Source organism: Ornithorhynchus anatinus, chromosome X1 (genome assembly GCF_004115215.2).
Source record: "Ornithorhynchus anatinus isolate Pmale09 chromosome X1, mOrnAna1.pri.v4, whole genome shotgun sequence".
Lineage (NCBI taxonomy): Eukaryota > Metazoa > Chordata > Mammalia > Monotremata > Ornithorhynchidae > Ornithorhynchus > Ornithorhynchus anatinus.
The window spans coordinates 78,981,701-78,999,464 of NC_041749.1; the positions used below are offsets into that span (position 1 = coordinate 78,981,701).

At 42.1% G+C, this 17,764-nt stretch overlaps 1 protein-coding gene and 2 non-coding genes across 4 annotated transcripts in view; 1 reads left to right on the forward strand and 2 right to left on the reverse strand.

The window, feature by feature from the left end:
• Positions 1 to 17,764, forward strand: part of IQSEC1 (IQ motif and Sec7 domain ArfGEF 1) — a 661,275-nt gene that overhangs the window by 215,833 nt on the left and 427,678 nt on the right. The window lies entirely within an intron of this gene.
• LOC114807162 lies at positions 12,992 to 13,129 on the reverse strand. Its single transcript, XR_003755215.1, has one exon. It is a non-coding gene; the product is annotated as a small nucleolar RNA SNORA7 (small nucleolar RNA).
• LOC114806891 lies at positions 14,111 to 14,248 on the reverse strand. Its single transcript, XR_003754945.1, has one exon. It is a non-coding gene; the product is annotated as a small nucleolar RNA SNORA7 (small nucleolar RNA).

Sequence of the window (17,764 nt, forward strand, 5' to 3'; positions counted from 1 at the left end):
GAGGAATCAAGTAATCAGTGGTATTTATTGAGTGCTTACAGTGGGCAGAGCGCTGTACTAAGTGCTTGGGAGAGTACAGTACAACAGAGTTGGTAGACATGTTCCCTGCCCACAAGGATCTTACAGTCTGAAGGGGCAGAATGGGGAGATGTGTGGAATGACCTTAACTCATTCATATTAAAAGTCAAATTGAGATCCTAGACAGCTTTTAATGAGTCTTTATTTGTGTGTATTTTGCTTTTTTGTGAGATATTACCAGAATCAGTTTTCAAAGACTCCTATTTCAAATGTCAAGATGGTAGCTAGGAATTTCAACTCTTAATCTAGTTCAAAAAGTGTAAGGTTCCAACCCAAGTATCGGATCAATGTGGGCAGTGAATACAGCATTATCAGAGATTACTGTTTTTAGGCTCCTGTTCTTTGGACCTAGCCTTTCCTTTTTTCATTCGTATAGCTTCAAAGCTATCTCTTTCTGAAGTCTCTCTTGAGACTGATTTAGAAAGACTTCTTGGTAAGAATAAAAGTTAAAAAAAAGACATAGGTTTTCAAATCGAATCGTTTCATATGTGCTTCCTAAAAGCCTCAATATGATATGCTAAGCATTCTGTTCTGTAAGAGGCTGGGATGAAGGTCTTGGCTATGATCTAGTAGATTTGACTATGAAACAGACAGTGCCATAGTAGTGGATGTAAATTGACATCTTTGCACTCAAGTTCAAAAATTTTACCAGCGCAACTTCCCATGAGGAGAGACGAGAAAAAATGAGGATTTTTTTTTTATGGTGTTTGTTAAGCTCTTGCTATGTTCCAAGCACTGTACTAAGCCCTGGTATAGATTCAAGCTAATCAGGTTGGACACACAATCCGAATCTCCAGTTTACAGATGAGGTAACTGAGTCACAGAGAAGTTAAGTGACTTGCCCACAGTCACATAACAGACAAGTGGAAAGGCAGAGATTAGAACCCATCTCCTCTGACTCCCAGGATCTTGCTTTAACCACTAGGCCATGCTGCTCCTCATGCTGTGCTGAGCAGGCTGTAATTCCATGTACATCACTGCCTGCCCTGTGCAAGGTTTTATTCATCTTAGTTGAATGGTTATTTTACAAGGGCGATTTAATACGTGAAAGAAATTTGAAGTCACTATGTTGATAGCACCATTTTTTTTTTTTTACCAGAAGCAGAGCGAGGAACATATTCTGAGGTGTGAAGCTACCAATTTTATCCAAACCATTTTACAGCCCGTCTTTCCATATCTGTGAAATGGGTTTAATCCCTTTGGTAGAGATGCATTGAAAGATTAAATAGTTAACTATTATGGTACTTATTAAGTGCTTATTTTTAAATTCTCTTCCCTTTTAAGAAATATTTTTCAGAAACCTCTAAGTAGAAGGGAAAAACTGCTAATGTAAATGAAAAAGTTCCAAGCCTTCTGAGATGGACTAATAATCTCGCTTGCTGGGATACTAAAGATACTAAAGCTTTGAACCCGAAGAGGATGCTAAGGATGTGGAAAAGCAATTTCAGCATCAACATTAAGATTGTTCAGTTTGGGTTGACTTAGAAAAAAAGTGAGATGAGAGAAAGGGGTTTGGGGTGGTCACAAAGTGACTCTATTGGGAGGCAGAGGATTGTGACTCTTGTCACATGGGCATCTCAATTTCAACTGCCTAAATCTGCCTTTCCAGAATCACCCTTGGTTCTTAGGACCCATCTAGAACTACACAAAGCAGAAGCTAAACTGAATGGTATGATCAGGAAATATGAATGTTTTTAAACAGCCTGGGTAGGCAGGTGAGCAGACAGAGTTTTAAGAACATAGAGATGGGCAGCTGACTCAGCAGACCATGTACATGCTGAAGTGGCACTGTTCGCAGTGGAACAGATGGATTGGAGTCTACTGAACAGAAAAGGCAGTGAGGACTTTTCTGCAGAAAATGGAGAAAAAGCAAATTTGCTCCTCTGAGCTAAGAGGGTTGTAGGCCTTTGTTATACGGGGACTGAACACGCCAACCATAGCTAGGTCCTAATGCAAGTGGCTGTTTATGCTAGGCAAGAACAGATTGCAGGGTTTATTTATGTCTCTGTAACTCTTTGGGGTAGGGGTGGAGGGAGTGGAGAGGCCAGAAAAAGTTCTACTACCCCTTCAATACTCCCTCAATCCTACCACCAAAGAATAAAACTGGCCTCACTAAAGATTAGACTTTTCCAAGTATGGTGAATTTTGGGGAGGCCATTGCCTTCCCTTCCTTTTTCTGCAGAAGTCAGCTAGATTGGGAGCTTCCATTGATTTCATTTCTTCTTGGGCTGGGCTTCTGGAATAGAGAACCAGGCAAGGGGAAGTGACTCCTGGGCCCATGTTTCTCAGGCAACCTAAAGGGTCCATCAGCCTGGGGATTCCTTGTTAAGAGAATGTAATGTGTTATCCCATCAGGGAAAAACTGAGGTCACCTGGCTTCATAATCAATGGCATTTATCAAGTGCTCGTGAGAGTACGATACAATAGAGCTTGTAGACACATTCCCTGCCCACAAAGACCTTACAGTCTAGAGGGAGAGACAGACATCAATATAAATTTTTAAATGATGGATAATTTGCCAATCTTAACATCTCTGCCACTGGTGATTTTATAGCAGTGAGTTCCGCGGACAATCATAGGACATGTTTTAAAAGACTGGCCCCTTGCATAGCTATCCTGAAAATATGGTCTTATGTCAGATTCAAATATTGTTAGGCTGGTGGAGAAGAGAAGAAATTGTGTAACATGTGGGTGTTCCTCAGAAAACATCCCACAGCCACCAACCAGATCCTTCAAATTTCAATTGAGGAATCTCAAGAGGAAGACCCCAGCTGCTAGAGTCTTCCCCCGTCCCCTTATGATGAATTCAAATATTGGCCAAATTCCCACATAGGAACACCGCTGACCCTAATTCTGCTATTAAAACCCTGAGCTGTGTTTTTCAGCTGAAGACCTGGAGGTAAGGCCATTGTTGACCACATGAAAGAAATAAGGTTTGAAGGGAAAGGGTTTGGGGAAATTTTTTTTTTCATCTGTTCAGAAGAAAATTCAGAAACACACAGATGGAATTGGCTGGGTTCTACTTGTACCATCAGACAGAATTTCCTGGGGTTTATGGATCTATGCCAGAAATGTGAGTGTTTTTAGTTTAGGGAGGGATCCTCATCAACTGGATGTCTTTGCTTGTCATCACTGACAAACCCAACTTAAAACCTCCCTGTTGTTCCCACCTGCAGCCCAAGGAAACAATTGTTTTCTTTATTCAGCCTGCTCACAATCCTACTCACCCCTTCTGCTGTTAAATTTGTGTCCCTGCAGCTCCTCTGTCTCCCCCGACCTCCACAGGGCCCCTAAAACTCCCAGTCAGCCTTGAGTGCCCTTTGCTTTTTGGGTTGGGTATTTTTTTTTGTCTCTCTGTGACATATAGATGAATTGGAAGGGAGCCGTAAAGAGATGAAGTGACAGGAAGGATGGGAGAACTCGTTTTAAAAATAGTAAAAGGCACCCAGGGTGGGTTTGGGTATGGGACCAACTCTCCTGGGGGGAGAGAAGTGAGGGTGAGTTTGAAGTTTTAGGGTCCCCATTTAAGAGAGCCTCAGGGAATGATATTTATAGGAGGGTGGGGTGAGTGGGGAAAGGGAACAGAGCAGAGCAAGTAGGGAAAAATTATTTTGTTGGGTTACTTGAGCAGCTGGTGGGAACACTAAAGAGATTTATGTTGGGTGTGCCAGCAACAGCTAGCAGAGATATCTCCTGTCGCTTAATCAGAGGGAGCTTTTAATAGTGCCACCTCAGGAAAGTAGAGGTAGCATATCTTTCTTTAGAGTCAGTGAACTTCCCGTCAGCTCACTGAGAGCTCCTGGGTTCCAAGAATGACTCCACCAGTAGTTCAAAGTATAAGAAGATTCAATAAAATCAATGGACTTTTTCTGTGCCCCATTTCCAAAGCTGCCCTGGCCTCCTCTTGGTCATGCAAATGAAGAGTCGAATGGTGGAGGAGTCTATGTTAATACCATCCCTTCTGTAGTGTAGTGTACCTTCCCTTCTGTAGGGAAGCAGCATGGCTCAGTGGAAAGAGCACGGGCTTTGGAGTCAGGGCTCATGAGTTCGAATCCCAGCTCTGCCACTTGTCGGCTGTGTGACTGTGGGCAAGTCACTTAACTTCTCTGTGCCTCAGTTCCCTCATCTGTAAAATGGGGATTAAGACTGTGAGCCCCACGTGGGACAACCTGATTCCCCTATGTCTACCCCAGCGCTTAGAACAGTGCTCGGCACATAGTAAGCGCTTAACAAATACCAACATTATTATTATTATTAGTGTTGGCTCAGAATTAAAAAATTGTAGCATTCGCTTTCTTCTCTGTCATACTAAGGGCCCAAATTTGCTGCTTCTATTTCCTGTCGCCTGGTTTCATTCCTCCAAATCTCATTTTGAAGATAAAGCACCAGTGTTTTAATAAACCCTTTTCCCTTTCTCTACCTGTCAACTTCTTGGTTGTTTTGAAGATGGAATGTTTTGTTAGAGAAATGCTGTTATACTGGGGAACTTTGACGACTTCTTGCTTTTGGAGGACCTCATCCTTTCCATGCGTGAGTGATGGAGTTTTCAGGCTGCCAGATTGATTCTTTTAGAGTCTTTATACTATAATAGATCTAACTTTGAGAAGATTGAAATCCAGGAAGACAGACAGAGGGTTGGGAAGGGGGACTGTGAGCAGCAGCAGGAAAGAAATGCTTCTTGCTGACTTGCCCCAGGAATGGGGGGACTCTTGGGATGTTTGAGTTTTCTGGGTTTCCTTTCACCAGCCAAGGAAGTGGGCAATGGCAACTCTGATCATGTTAGAAATAGGGGACTGAATGGATAAACTGTGGTTGTCTGTATTTCAATGCTTAGTACAGTGCCTGGCACACAGTAAGCACTTAACAAATACCAGAATTATTATTATTAAAGGAGTTGAGGGTTGAGTCTAAAGCAGATTGAGCCCCAGGCAGACTGACATCCCACTAGAGGGAGGCCAGCAGGTAAGATAAGCTTCTTTACTGAAAGGGGTGTGAACCTCTTCCCCACAGGTAGACAATGGCAAAAATCATTTTGATACTTTCTGTTTTTCTTTTTCCACCCCCATTCATCTCACTCTAATTCTACACACTTTTTTTCTTCTGTTGATGCCTTCCAACTCCCAACCGCTGTATTTTCAGCAGAGATTGTGGTATTTTATTTTATTTTGTTTATTTTGTTTAATGAGATGTACATCACCCTGATTCTATTTATTTGCCATTGTTTTTATGAGATGTTCTTCCCCTTGACTCTATTTATTGCCATTATTCTTGTCTGCCTGTCTCCCCGACTTAGACTGTAAGCCCATCAAAGGGCAGGGACTGTCTCTATCTGTTGCCGACTTGTACATTCCAAGCGCTTAGTACAGTGCTCTGCATATAGTAAGCGCTCAATAATACTATTGAATGAATGAATGAATAAATTGTTCAACAGTGTGGCCTAGTGGAAAGAGCACAGGCCTGGGAGTTAGAGACCTGGGTTCTAATCCATGCTCCGCCGCATATCTGCTGTGTGACCTTGAGCAAGTCAAGTAACTTCTCTGGGCCTCAGTTACCTCATTTTTAAAATGGGAATTCAATACCTTCCTTCTAGACTGCAAGTTCATTGTGGGCAGAGAACATGTCTATTAACTCTTGATATACTGTACTCTCCCAAGCTCTTAGTATTGTGCTCTGCACACACTAAGTGCTCAATTAATACAATTAATTGACTTATTAATCTGATGTGAGTTCTTCAATTCATCAAAGGTATTTGCTGAGTGCTTATTGTGTGCAGAGCTCTCTACTAAGCACTTGGGAGAGTACAGACTTGGACTAGACTTTGACTTGGATGATAGACTTAGTAGAAATGTTCCCAGCCCACAAGGAGCTTGCAGTCTAGAGTGGGAGACAGACATGAAAATAATTTATGAACAAGTACATAAGTGCTGTGGGGCTGAGGGTGAGGCAGAATATCATGTTTGAAATTAGTCAGTCAATCAGATTTATTGAGCACTTACTGTGTGCAAAGCACTGTAGTTAGTGCTCGGGAGAGTACAATATAACAATTAACAAATACATTCCCTGCCCACAACGAGTTTACAGTTTAGAGAGGGTACACTTTGAAGGGTACAGATGCAAGGTGACACAGAAGGGAGATGGAAGAGGGGAGATGAGAGCGTAGTTGTGGAAGGCCTCTTGGAGGAGATGTGATTTTAATAAGACTTTAAAGATGGGGAGAGTGGGGATCTGTTTTATATGAATGGGGAGGGAGTTCCAGGTTAGAAGGAAGGTGTGAATAAGGGATTGGAAGTGAAATAGACAAGATCAAGGAAAGTAATTAGGTTGGTGTTAGAGGAGCCAAGTATGAGGCCTGAGTTGTAGTAGGAAATCAGGGTGGTAAGGTATTATTATCATTATTATTATTATTATTATTATTATGGTATTTGTTAAGTGCTTACTATGTGCCAAGCACTGTTCTAAGCGCTGGGGTAAATGCAAGGTAATCAGATTGTCCCACGCGGGGCTCAAGTCTCAAGGCCCATTTTACAGATGAGGTAACTGAGGCACAGAAAAGTTAAATGACTTGCCCAAGGTCACACAGCAGACAAGTGGCAAAACCAGGATTAGAACCCATGACCTCTGACTCCCAAGCCCGGAGTAGGAAGAGTTGATTGAGTGCTTTAAAGCTGAGGTTAAGGTGTTTCTGTTTGATGCTGAGGTGGATGGGCAACCACTGGAAGTTTCTGTGGAAAGGGGAGATGTAGATTGAATAGATTTTTAGTAAAATGATAAGGGCAACAGAGTGAAGCATTGCCTGGAGAGGGAAGAGACAGATTGTAAGGGGTCAGCAAGGAGGCTGATGCAATAATCAAGGAGAGCTATTCATTCATTCAATCGTATTTATTGAGCACTTATTGTGGGCAGAGCACTGTACTAAGTGCTTGGAAAGTACAATTCAGCAATAGAGACAATTCTTGCTCATACCGGGCTTACAGTCTAGAAGGGGAGATACAGACATCAAAACAAGTAAACAGGCATCAATATAAATAAACAGAATTATAGCTATATACACATCAAAACAAGTAAACAGGCAAAAAATAGATAAATAGAATTATAGATATGTACACATATACACAAGTGCTGTAGGGTGGGGAGGGGAGCAGAGGAAAGGGAGTGAGTCGGGACTATGGGGAGGGAAGCGGGAGCTGAGGAAAAGGGGGGCTTAGTCTAGGAAGGCCTCTTGGAGGAGGTGAGCTTTCAGTAGGGCTTTGAAGGGGGGAAGAGTGCTGTGGGGCTGAGAGTGAGGCGAATATCATGTCAGGTAGTCAGGTTGTCCCACATGGGCTCACAGTCTTAATCCCCATTTTTTGGAGGGGGAGGCGGTGACATGCCCAAAATGTTTCTGTAGAAAGATAATCCGGGCAGCAGAGTGAAGTATGGACTGAAGTGGGGAGAGACAGGAAGTTAGGAAACCAGAAAGGAGGTTGATGCAGTATGCAGCTGTGATAAGTGCTTGGATCAGCATAGTAGCAGTTTGGGTGGAGAGGAAGGGGGGGATTGTAACAATGTTGTGAGGGTATAACTGACAGCATTTGGTGACAGATTGACTATGTGGGTGGAATGAGAGAGATCAGTTGAAGATAATGCCAAGGTTATGGCCTAATGAGACAGGGAGGATAGCGGTGTTGTCGACAGTGATGGGAAAGGCATGGGGAGGACTAGGTTTGGGTGAGAAAATGAGCAGTTCTCTTTTGTACAAGTTAAGTTTGAGATGTCAGTGGGACATCCAAATAGAGATGTCCTGAAGGAAGGGGGAAATGCAAGACTTAAGGGAAAGAGAGTAGTCAGGGCTAGAGAGGTAGATTTGGGAATCAGCATAACGTAGTGGATAGAGCACAGGCTTGGGAGTCAGCAGGTCTCTGCCACTTGTCTGCTGTGTGACCTTGGACGAATCACTTCACTTCTTTGGGCCTCAGGTACCTCATCAAGAAAATGGGGATTAAGACTGTGAGACAACCTGACTACCTTATACCTACCCCACCACTTAGAACAGTGCTTGGCATAGTACATGCTTAACAAATGCCATTATTATTATTATTATATGTGTAGAGATGGTAGTTGAAGCCATGGGAGAGAATGAGTTCTCCAAAAGAATGGGTGTAGATGGAGATTAGAAGGGGACCAAAAACTGAGCCTTGAGGGACTCCCATAATTAGGAGTGGGAAACAGAGGAGGAATCTGCGAAAGAGGCTGAGAAGGAGAAGCTAGAGAGAGATAGGAGGAAAACCAGGAGAGGACAGTGTCTGTGAAGCCAAGGTTAAATAATATTTCAAGGAGAAAGGGAAAGTCCACAGAGTTGAGAGGTTGAGGAGGATTAGGATGGAGTAGTGGCCATTGGATTTGGCAAGAAGGAAGTCATTGGTAACCTTAGGGCAATTCCCATGGAGTGACTCAGAAGCCAGATTGAAGGGGGTCAAGGAGAGAATTGAGGGAGTGGAAGTGGAGACAATGGGTGTAGACAACTCGCTCAATGAGTTTGGAGAGGAATGGTGGGAGGGAGATGGGGCGATAACTAGAGAGAGCTGTGGGATCAAGGGAGGGATGAGGAGTATGCTTCAATGTACCCTACTATATTTTCATGGCTATACATGAAAATTTAGTCTCACCTTAAGCAACGTCATCTTCAAACATGAAGGACAAATACATACATGCTGACTTCAGTTTACAGTAGTCATACATATCTTTTGAAGTTTCATGTGGTCTTAACTGTGCCATGTGAGAGTTTCAGATATCACTTCTTCTTTCTTTGAACTCTTTAAATAAAGTATGCTGAGCTATCTGTTTGTGATGAGCTGGTTTAAGTGTAGGCCTACCCAGATAGTTTTTATGTCATAACAAGACTGTCTCCAAAGATAGGGGTTGAATAAGAAATATTTCTTTTAACAGATGGAAAAGTTCTCTGCACTTTCACCTAACTTCCCACCTGCCAATTGTGAAGATAGCAAATTGAAAACATCTCCTCCCAAAAAGAAGAGTGGATTCACAAGTATAGCGGGATGAAGGAGAGCAGTGGACATGATTCACTATAATTTCCATCCTTGCTCTTTATTTGGAATTTCTTAATGTTTTTGCCTGGTTCCAACTTCCTGCTGGATGGATTTTGGTTGAGTTGTTTCTCTAATAGTGATGTTTAGGCTTTGGAACCATCTGCAGGCAATTGCCTGAGACATTGTTGTCTCACAGTGCATATGGTACAACAGCTGGGAGGAATTAGGATGCATCTATGACCACTAACTGACATTACTCTATGGCCATTTCTGGGGTCACAAACAGCTGCTCAGAGCCTGCTCTTCTGAGCATCTAAGGTGCCGGTGGGGGTGTGAGACCCTTTGGGGATATCAGAGCTTTCCAAGGGGTCATGGAAATATCTGTGAAATGGTTGGGGGCTGGCTTTCATGTTAAATTATGACAACAGATACACTGTGTGCAAAGAAAAGCTGTTTAAACCACAAGTGAAGTCGAGGTTAGCGGAGTTAACTGCAAGCACTAGACTCGAGGACGGAAATGAGAAGAACACAATATCCCTTTGTATTTGTCCTTGATTGAAAGCATCCTTTTGGGTGTGCTTTTGTTTTGCAAGATTCGTAATTTGCAAGGCACTCAGAGATCTTTGGATGAAAGATGCAGTGCAAGAGGAAACTTTATTGCACAGTTTAAACAAGGGTCATGCTGGCTGCTTTACTACCCAAGCATTTAAACCCATCCAGATTTGTTTTAGAAAGCCATCAGGAGAATCAAGAAATAGAATTTGCTGAGACAGATTGAGCTGCTCAGTCAGGAAATTAGAAATGAGTTATACAAAGAGTCTAGATATTAAAATCCCTGGCTTATGGGGACCTTATCAGGAACAGACTTAAATAACCTATTGATTCTGACTTCCATGAACAGTCGGTAACATGCAGTGATACAAGATCTCTGAGATATGTTGAAATGCAACAGTTAAATGCCACACAAATAAACAGTAAAACCTTGATCAACATCGAGTTTTACAAGATCTAATGTAAATTGTATCAAGTAGGTGTAATTTGTTCCCTAGGCAGTGTCCCCTGAGGAGTGCAGGAAGGACATGACACATTCATCTCCCCAGAATGTGGAGTCACAGTGACTAAGTCATGAGAATTAAGGCCCTAGGGTTTCCATTGATTTCTGATTTTCTTTTTCTTTCCAAGATGAGTCCTTAGCCTGGTGAGATGTCAATTAGAAAGCAGGGATTGTGGTCTCCAAAACAAAATGTATAGTGTTCCTCATGGGTAAAATGCACTAGTTTGTCTGGTTCTGATACTCGGGGTAAGAGTTAAAAATGGTCCAGTGGTGGTTCCACCTGATAGATAGAGACTGACTTGAGAATTAAACCAACTAAGCACTTTAGCAATTAGGAGAGGATCTGTTTTCTTTGAAGCAAGTTCAAAAGATTGTGTGACTTTCCAGTTATGAGTATCAAAAATTAGTGTAGCTGATCAAGTTGCTGTTGGTTGTTTCGTATTTGTGGAAGGCCCACTATGTGCTCAACGTTTCACAGGATACCCGCACAATATGATCCCTGCCCACTTGGAACTTAATTCTAATGTATCCTAAAACTCTTGGGCCACACCCAACAAGGGGATTGACTAGCAATCCTTTTATCTGACATCCTCTTTCCTTTCTCCATGAACCAAAATCAATGACATTCCAATCTAGTCTCTCATGATCTTGGGATGTTTTCGTGGGATCTGTCCATTGTAGTCTCAGTCTTTTCTTTGGATATTTTCTGCTTTTTGAGAGCCATTCTGTTTAGCAGGAGGTCTATCTGTGGCCTGCCCATCTTCATTTGGCTTCAATTAAAGTTTGCACGCTGTCTTTGACCCTTGTATGCTTCCTAATTTCTTTTTTAGAATGTGTTCTGGAAGTAAGATTTTGCCCATGTGCCACTCCACTGTTCTCTAGGTTACAGCTATCTTCTCTTCCCCTGCTGTGTCCCAATCTGTGTATTATTAGTGATAAAACAGTAGATATGTTCTCTTTTTTTCCTATGTTGACTACTCATCATCCACAAGCGAAGTGCTAATTTTATTAAAATTGATCCAAGTTGTTTTTCTCCTCCTGCTGCATTGGCAGTCAAATGTGTTGCCTTTGTTTATTTCCTTGTAGAGGCATATGTAGCTTTTCATTTCATGTGTGTATGTATGTACACATATGAGTCCTCCTGTTCAAAGAGGACATCACTGGCAAATGCTGTCAAGTATTTCCCTATTGAAGTTCTGTGATTCTGAAATCACATCACCTCCAGAAGGCCTTCCCCAGTTAATTTCTAATCTCTCAATTTTATATCTCCAACTGCCACATCAGCACTTAGACACCACCTAAGTATTTGGGTACCCACACTCCCCACTAAGTACACTTATGTACATATCTTATATACTATATTTATCAATAAAAAATGGTATTTATTGAGCACTTACTGTGTGCAGAACACAGTACTGAGTTCTAGGGAGAGTTCAATACAACAGAGTTGGTAGACACATTCCTTGCCCACAAGGAGCTTAAGAGTTAACTTACAATTTACTGCCCCATATCTGTAATTTATAATAGTGCTTGTCTCCCCTGCTAGATTGTAAGCTCCTTGAGGTCAGGGATCATGTCTACTAATTCCATCATACTCCTCCAAGTGCTTAGAATAGTGCCCCCCGCACAGTAGGCTTTCAGTAAATTCTATTAATTGAAGTTGTTGAACATCACTTTGTTTCAAAGAGGCCAACTATCTGTTAATTCAGGAGCAGATTATTGTTGTTTCTGTTATGTAATTTCATATGATCTGTATATATATCAGTAAATATACCACATGAACATATAGTGATCACTTTTCAAGCTTCATTTTATAGCTCTTTTTATTTCTTAAAGTTTTATAGAATTGCAGTAGAAAGGATGGTGAAGAAAAATTGCTAATGAATTTGTAGGAAGAGAGAGCCTTCCTCTCTCCTAGGGACCAGTAAAAATATCTGCAGTATTCCACTGATGAGAAGTTAATCAAAAGAAGAAGAGACTCTAATACCCTGTACACAGCAATCAGACTGTAAAGTTGTGGCATTGGATATTTTCAGTGATTGTAGTAACAGTGATATCAGGGAAAGGAGCAACAAGACACCAATAGATTTGAATGATGAAAATGACAACTTGAAAAATCAGGTGCATCTAGTTACTAATTTGAAATGAATGCATATAGCTCCAGTCATAGACCCCAACCCCTTTACCCCTCTCCCTATCAATGGTATTTATTGAGCACTTAATGTGAGCAGAGCAGGGTATTAAGTACTTGGAGAGTACAGTACAACAGAGTCAGTAGTCACGTTCCTTGCCCACAACAAACTTAGAGTCTAGAGATTACCCTGTCTCTCTCACGTTCCTCCTACTCCAACCTCCATCCCCTAGCTGTATCTGCATGACCAAAGTTAAAATGAAGGTTGTGCAAGCATTCAGTGAATTGGAGTCTGCCCATACTGCCAATCCAGATCACGTTTTCCTGAATAATTGAGATGGATGGATCTAAATTCCCCAACTAGATCAGTCAATCAATCAGTGGTATTTACCGAGTTGTTTACAATGTGCAGAGCACTGTACTAAGTGCTTGGGAGAATACAACAGAATTAGCAGACATGTTCCCTGCCCTTAATGAGCTTTTTATCTTATGCTGAGTCATGTCCAACCCAGAGCGATGTCGTGGACACATCTTTCCCAGAATGCCCCACCTCCATCTGCAATCATTCTGGTAGTGTATCCGTAGAATTTTCTTGGTGAAAATACGGAAGTGGTTTACCATTGCCTCCTTCCACACAATAAACTCGAGTCTCTACCCTCGGCTCTCTCCTATGCCACTGCTGCCTAGCATGGGTGAGTTTTGACTTATAGCAGATTGCCTTCCACTAGCTAGCCACTGGCCAAGCTAGGAATGGAATGGGTAGGCCTCTGCTTGACTCTCCCTCCCATAGCTGAGAGTAGTAGAGTACTGGAAACTCTCCAGGTGTGACCCTGAGAGGGGTTAATGAGCTTAAAACCTAGATAAGTGAACCAATCTTCACTTTGCCTATGAGGACATAGAAGGTATTTCAGAAGAATGGACTTTCCTCCTTTTACCTCTAGGCCGTAGATTCAAACTGAGAAACAGGTCAAGGTGTCACCAAGCCCTGAGTATCCAGGGACATTTTACGAGAATCTCTTGCCCCATTAAATGAATCCTAGTGCTCATGTTGTCTGAGCTACTTTGGACTAATATGTCTCATCACTACCCTGAAAGATGGCCTTGTGATGGTAGTGGTATTTAGCATGTAGGTCTTGTTCTGCAGATCTTGGCAGGATGCTAATGTTCAGGTTGCACTCGGGTTGGTTCTTCCACTGATTTTTCAGTGATTTTTTACCTCAGATAATCTATTAAAGCATATCCATGAGGATAAGCCAAATAATGATCTCTTCTCCAAGCTCCAGTAATTCTAAAATTCAGGGGAAGTTAAGAAACAGCACTCAATTTTAGGATATTGAAGTATTAGAGTGTATATATGTAAATTCTCCTCTACACATCATCTTGGTATTTTACTTGGGGATACATCACTTGAAATATAGTCTGGACAAATATGTGTCATTAACATTAGACTTGTAAGCAATTATGCAGAAGACATAAATCAGGGTATTGAATGAGCTACTTTTGAAATCATGTTAAATATTGCACCAGTAAAGCCATAATGTGCCAAATCCTTGTTTTTGAAGGAATTAATTTCCAATAGTTTATATAAATAGTAGCTCCTGTCTTATGCTGACGAGTTGTCCCCAACCTATAACAACAGCATGGACACATCTCTCCCAGAACACCCCACCTCCATCCGCAATCATTCTGGTGCTGTATCCATAGCGTTTTCTTGGTAAAAATCCAGAAATGGTTTACCATTGCCTCCTTCTGCTCAGTAAACTTGAGTCCCTGCCCTCGACTCTCTCCCATGCCACTGCTGCCCAGCACAGGAGAGTTCTGACTTGTAGCAGATTACCTTCCACTCACTAGCCACTGGCCAAGCTAGGAATGGAATGGGTAGGCCTCTGCTTGACTCTCCCTCCCATAGTTGAGAGTGGTAGAATACTGGAAATTCTCCAGGTGTGACCCTGAGAGGAGAGATAATTGTAGCTCTAGGGGTGACAAATCCTGAATTTGATACCCTGTTTCCAATAATAATATAATGATGGCATTTCTTAAGTTCTCACTCTGTGCCAAGCCCTGTGCTAAGTACTGGAGTAAGATATCAGGTGAGCACTTAGTCAATCTATTGTTTTCTTTGCAAACACCAATTTATTACATGCTTTCTTCTGAACCAATTATTTTCCATTGACCAGATTTAAAATAGCAGTGTTTAAAGGGATAGTCTGCCATTTCTATTTCCTGTCTCTTATTCAGTCAATCGATCCTGTATTTAGAGCCTATGGTATGCCAACCATTGAACTAGCAGTAAGGAAGTTATAATAAAATTATGAAAGCCCCTTCCCTCAGTAATAAAGATGGTATTAACTGCTTACTATGTGCCAAGCACTGTGAGAAGAACGGGGGTGGGTATAAAATCATCAGATTGAGCATGGTCCCTGTCCCACAGTCTAAACAGTAGGAGAATAGGCATCTAGTTATCATTTTTCTAATGAGGAAACTGAGGCAGAGAGGTTAAGTGACTTGCCAAAGGTCATATGGCAGGCCAGTCACAGAGCTGGGATTAAAATCTGGATCTCCTAACTCCCAGCCTCATGTTCTTTCCACTAGGTCATGTTAGGTCAGGGAAACAATACAAAAAAAATACAAACAAGAGAAGAATCCAGTTAAAAGGCAACTAATGAAAAGTTCTCAAAAAAAAATCAACATTCCAACAATGCAGGAATGGACACAACCTCTCATGAGCAGATTGAAGTTCCTTCTGGCTCAGAGTCTTGGAATATTTGCATTTTTCTAAACTAAACAGTATAAAGATCTCTCGGGGCTGCCTCCATCTCTGGCTGAGCACCCAGGAGCTGGGCTCCTACACTGGTTGCCCAGAGAAGGGAGGAGGGACCCTAGCCCCCAAGCCTCCCAAGCCCCACGAGTGCCAGGATGCAGGTCCCTGGCTCCTACTCCACTAAGATGCTCTGGGATTCTTCAGAAACCCAACATTGAGATGAATATGGACGAGTGAAACTGGAATCGGTTTGACCTTGAGGAAAACTAGTTAGAGAGGCATTCCTATCCTGGCTTTGGAGCCTTGATTTGTGAACTTAGACTGGAGCACTCCCAAGACAAAGAATTTCATGGGCTGGTGGTGATGCTTGTGGTCTCCACAGTGCTGAAGACTTTGGGCTATTTTAATGAAATGTAGCCTTGGAGCAGTCAGGCAAACTGATCATTTAAAGAATCTTCTGTTGAAATATGTTTTTCCTATCCACAAGAGTGTTTGCATCCATTTCCTTTTACCTCTCTTCACCTCTCATTTGGAATATTTGTACAGTTTAGAGAAAAGTTACTGCCCAAAGCAAAAAGAAAAAGCTGTTAAACCATCTTTAATTGTAAAGACATGTATTGTTGTTGCTGCCGCCTTAACCCAAATGGCTTATATTGTATTTCTACATTTCACTCCTTATGTACAGCTGAGACTTGCCTCTGGTTAAATGACAGAGTTATTTATCAATCCTCATGGGAGCTAAGAAACACAGGTAAGGAGACACAGCAGTTGTGTCTCTGGCTTTGCGTTTAATTCCCAAACTCAATTTCATTAGCCTCGGTAACAATCGTGCCTGTAGGACTGGGAAACTAGCCCCACTCCTAGCTACAAATTGGCCATACTTAGCAAAGTTGTATATAGTTCATTTTCAATAATTTTCTGTTCAGGAGACCTCTATAGTTTTACATTATGAAATAAGCTATTCCTGAAGAGAGCACCATTCATGGTTATTAGAGGGGAGAAGCTGCTTTATAAGGCAAGGAAGAGCTTTAGTGTGACAAGAGGAATACACATTAAAGTCACTGGAAATGATGAAAATGAGAAACAGTGATTTCTGAAAACTGCTTTAACAATAGAGCCATATTAATCGGCAGCTCCTAAAAGGGTCAATTAAATCACCTTGGGTTAAGGCTATAAACCTTTCCATACTAATGAGAAGGAAGAACCTCAGGCCTCATCCAGACATAGCTAAGTGATATAGCCCTCTATGGCAAAGCACCATTTAGAGACACTCCCTCAAGGCAGCTCTCCTCCCCAGACACCACCATCCCTCTGGACTGTAAGCTCATTGTAGGCAGGGAATGTATCTGTTTACTGTTCTATTGTACTCTCCCAAGTGCTTAGTACAGTGCTCTCCATGCAGTAAGTGCTCAATAATATGATCGAATGAATGAATTATTTCATTAATCCCCTTAGGTCCCCTTTTCCTCAGGTTTCAAGTACAATAAAACCTCTCTAATTTGGACAAACTTGAATCAGAATGAGTGAAAAAATGGAAATTGTGGAGCTGTTTTCCTGAAATGTCAGGTTCTGGCTTCTTTCTTTGGTCAAAGTCTTGTCTTCCCTCCCTTTCTTCCCCTCGCCCTCCAGAGAGATCAAGGCTGGTTATGGTGGCCAAACCTCCAGCTTTGAAAGGGTCAGTCTGGTTTTTAATGGTTCTGTCCCCAACATTTTTTCTCCCCCGCTTCAAAGCCTTATTGAAGTCACATCTCCTCCAAGAGGCCTTCCCTGACTAAGCCTTCTTTTCCTTTCAACTCCCTTCTGTGTCACCCTGGCTTGCCCCCTTTATTCATCCCCCTTCCCAGCCCCTCAACACTTATGTACATATCTCTAATTCATTAATATTAATGTCTGTTTCCCCCTCTAGACTGTAAGCTCATTGTGGTCAGGGAATGTGTCTGTTATATTGTTGTGTGTTACTCTCCCAAGCACTTAGTACAGTGCTCTGCACACAGTAAGCACTCAGTAAATACGATTGAATGATTATCTGGTATAGACTCAGGATCCTTTGATGATTGTTGTTTTACTTTTTGGCACCCAGCTTCCCCTCGCCTCAACTCCTGTTGACGAGTTCCATGGCTCAGATGCTGTGTCAGAGTTCATACAAATCAGTGAATCATTCTATAGTACTTAGCGAGCACTCACTATGTGCAGAGCACTGTAGTAAACACTGGGGAGTCTACGATAGACAGGATCTCTGCCTTCAAGAAGCTTATTATTGAATGAATCTGGGTGCAGGGAGACAGACACTAAAATAAATTATAGGTTGGGGGAAACTATAGAGTTTAAAAATATGTACATAAGTGCTGTGGTAGGAGGAGAGTACTGTGTATGGAGGGGAAATGGAATATGCAAGTTGAAAGAGAGCAAGGTGTTGAGGATAATGTCTAGGTTGCAGGCTCTCTCCGTTTTTCCTATCTCGCTTAATACAGTGCTCTGCAGACAGTAAGCGCTTAACAAATACAATTGACTGATCTCTCTGACCGTCACCCACCCAGCTGCCTCTGGGCAGTTCAGGCTTCTCTCTACCACCCACCCCCTCCACAACCACTACCACATACATACACATGCACAATCCAATCACCCTTCCGCAGCATTTTTGGTTGTCTCCAGCTTTTCTCCCATTGCCCTCCAGGAAGCCTTGGCCTTTCTCCCGACCCAATTCTTCTTCATGT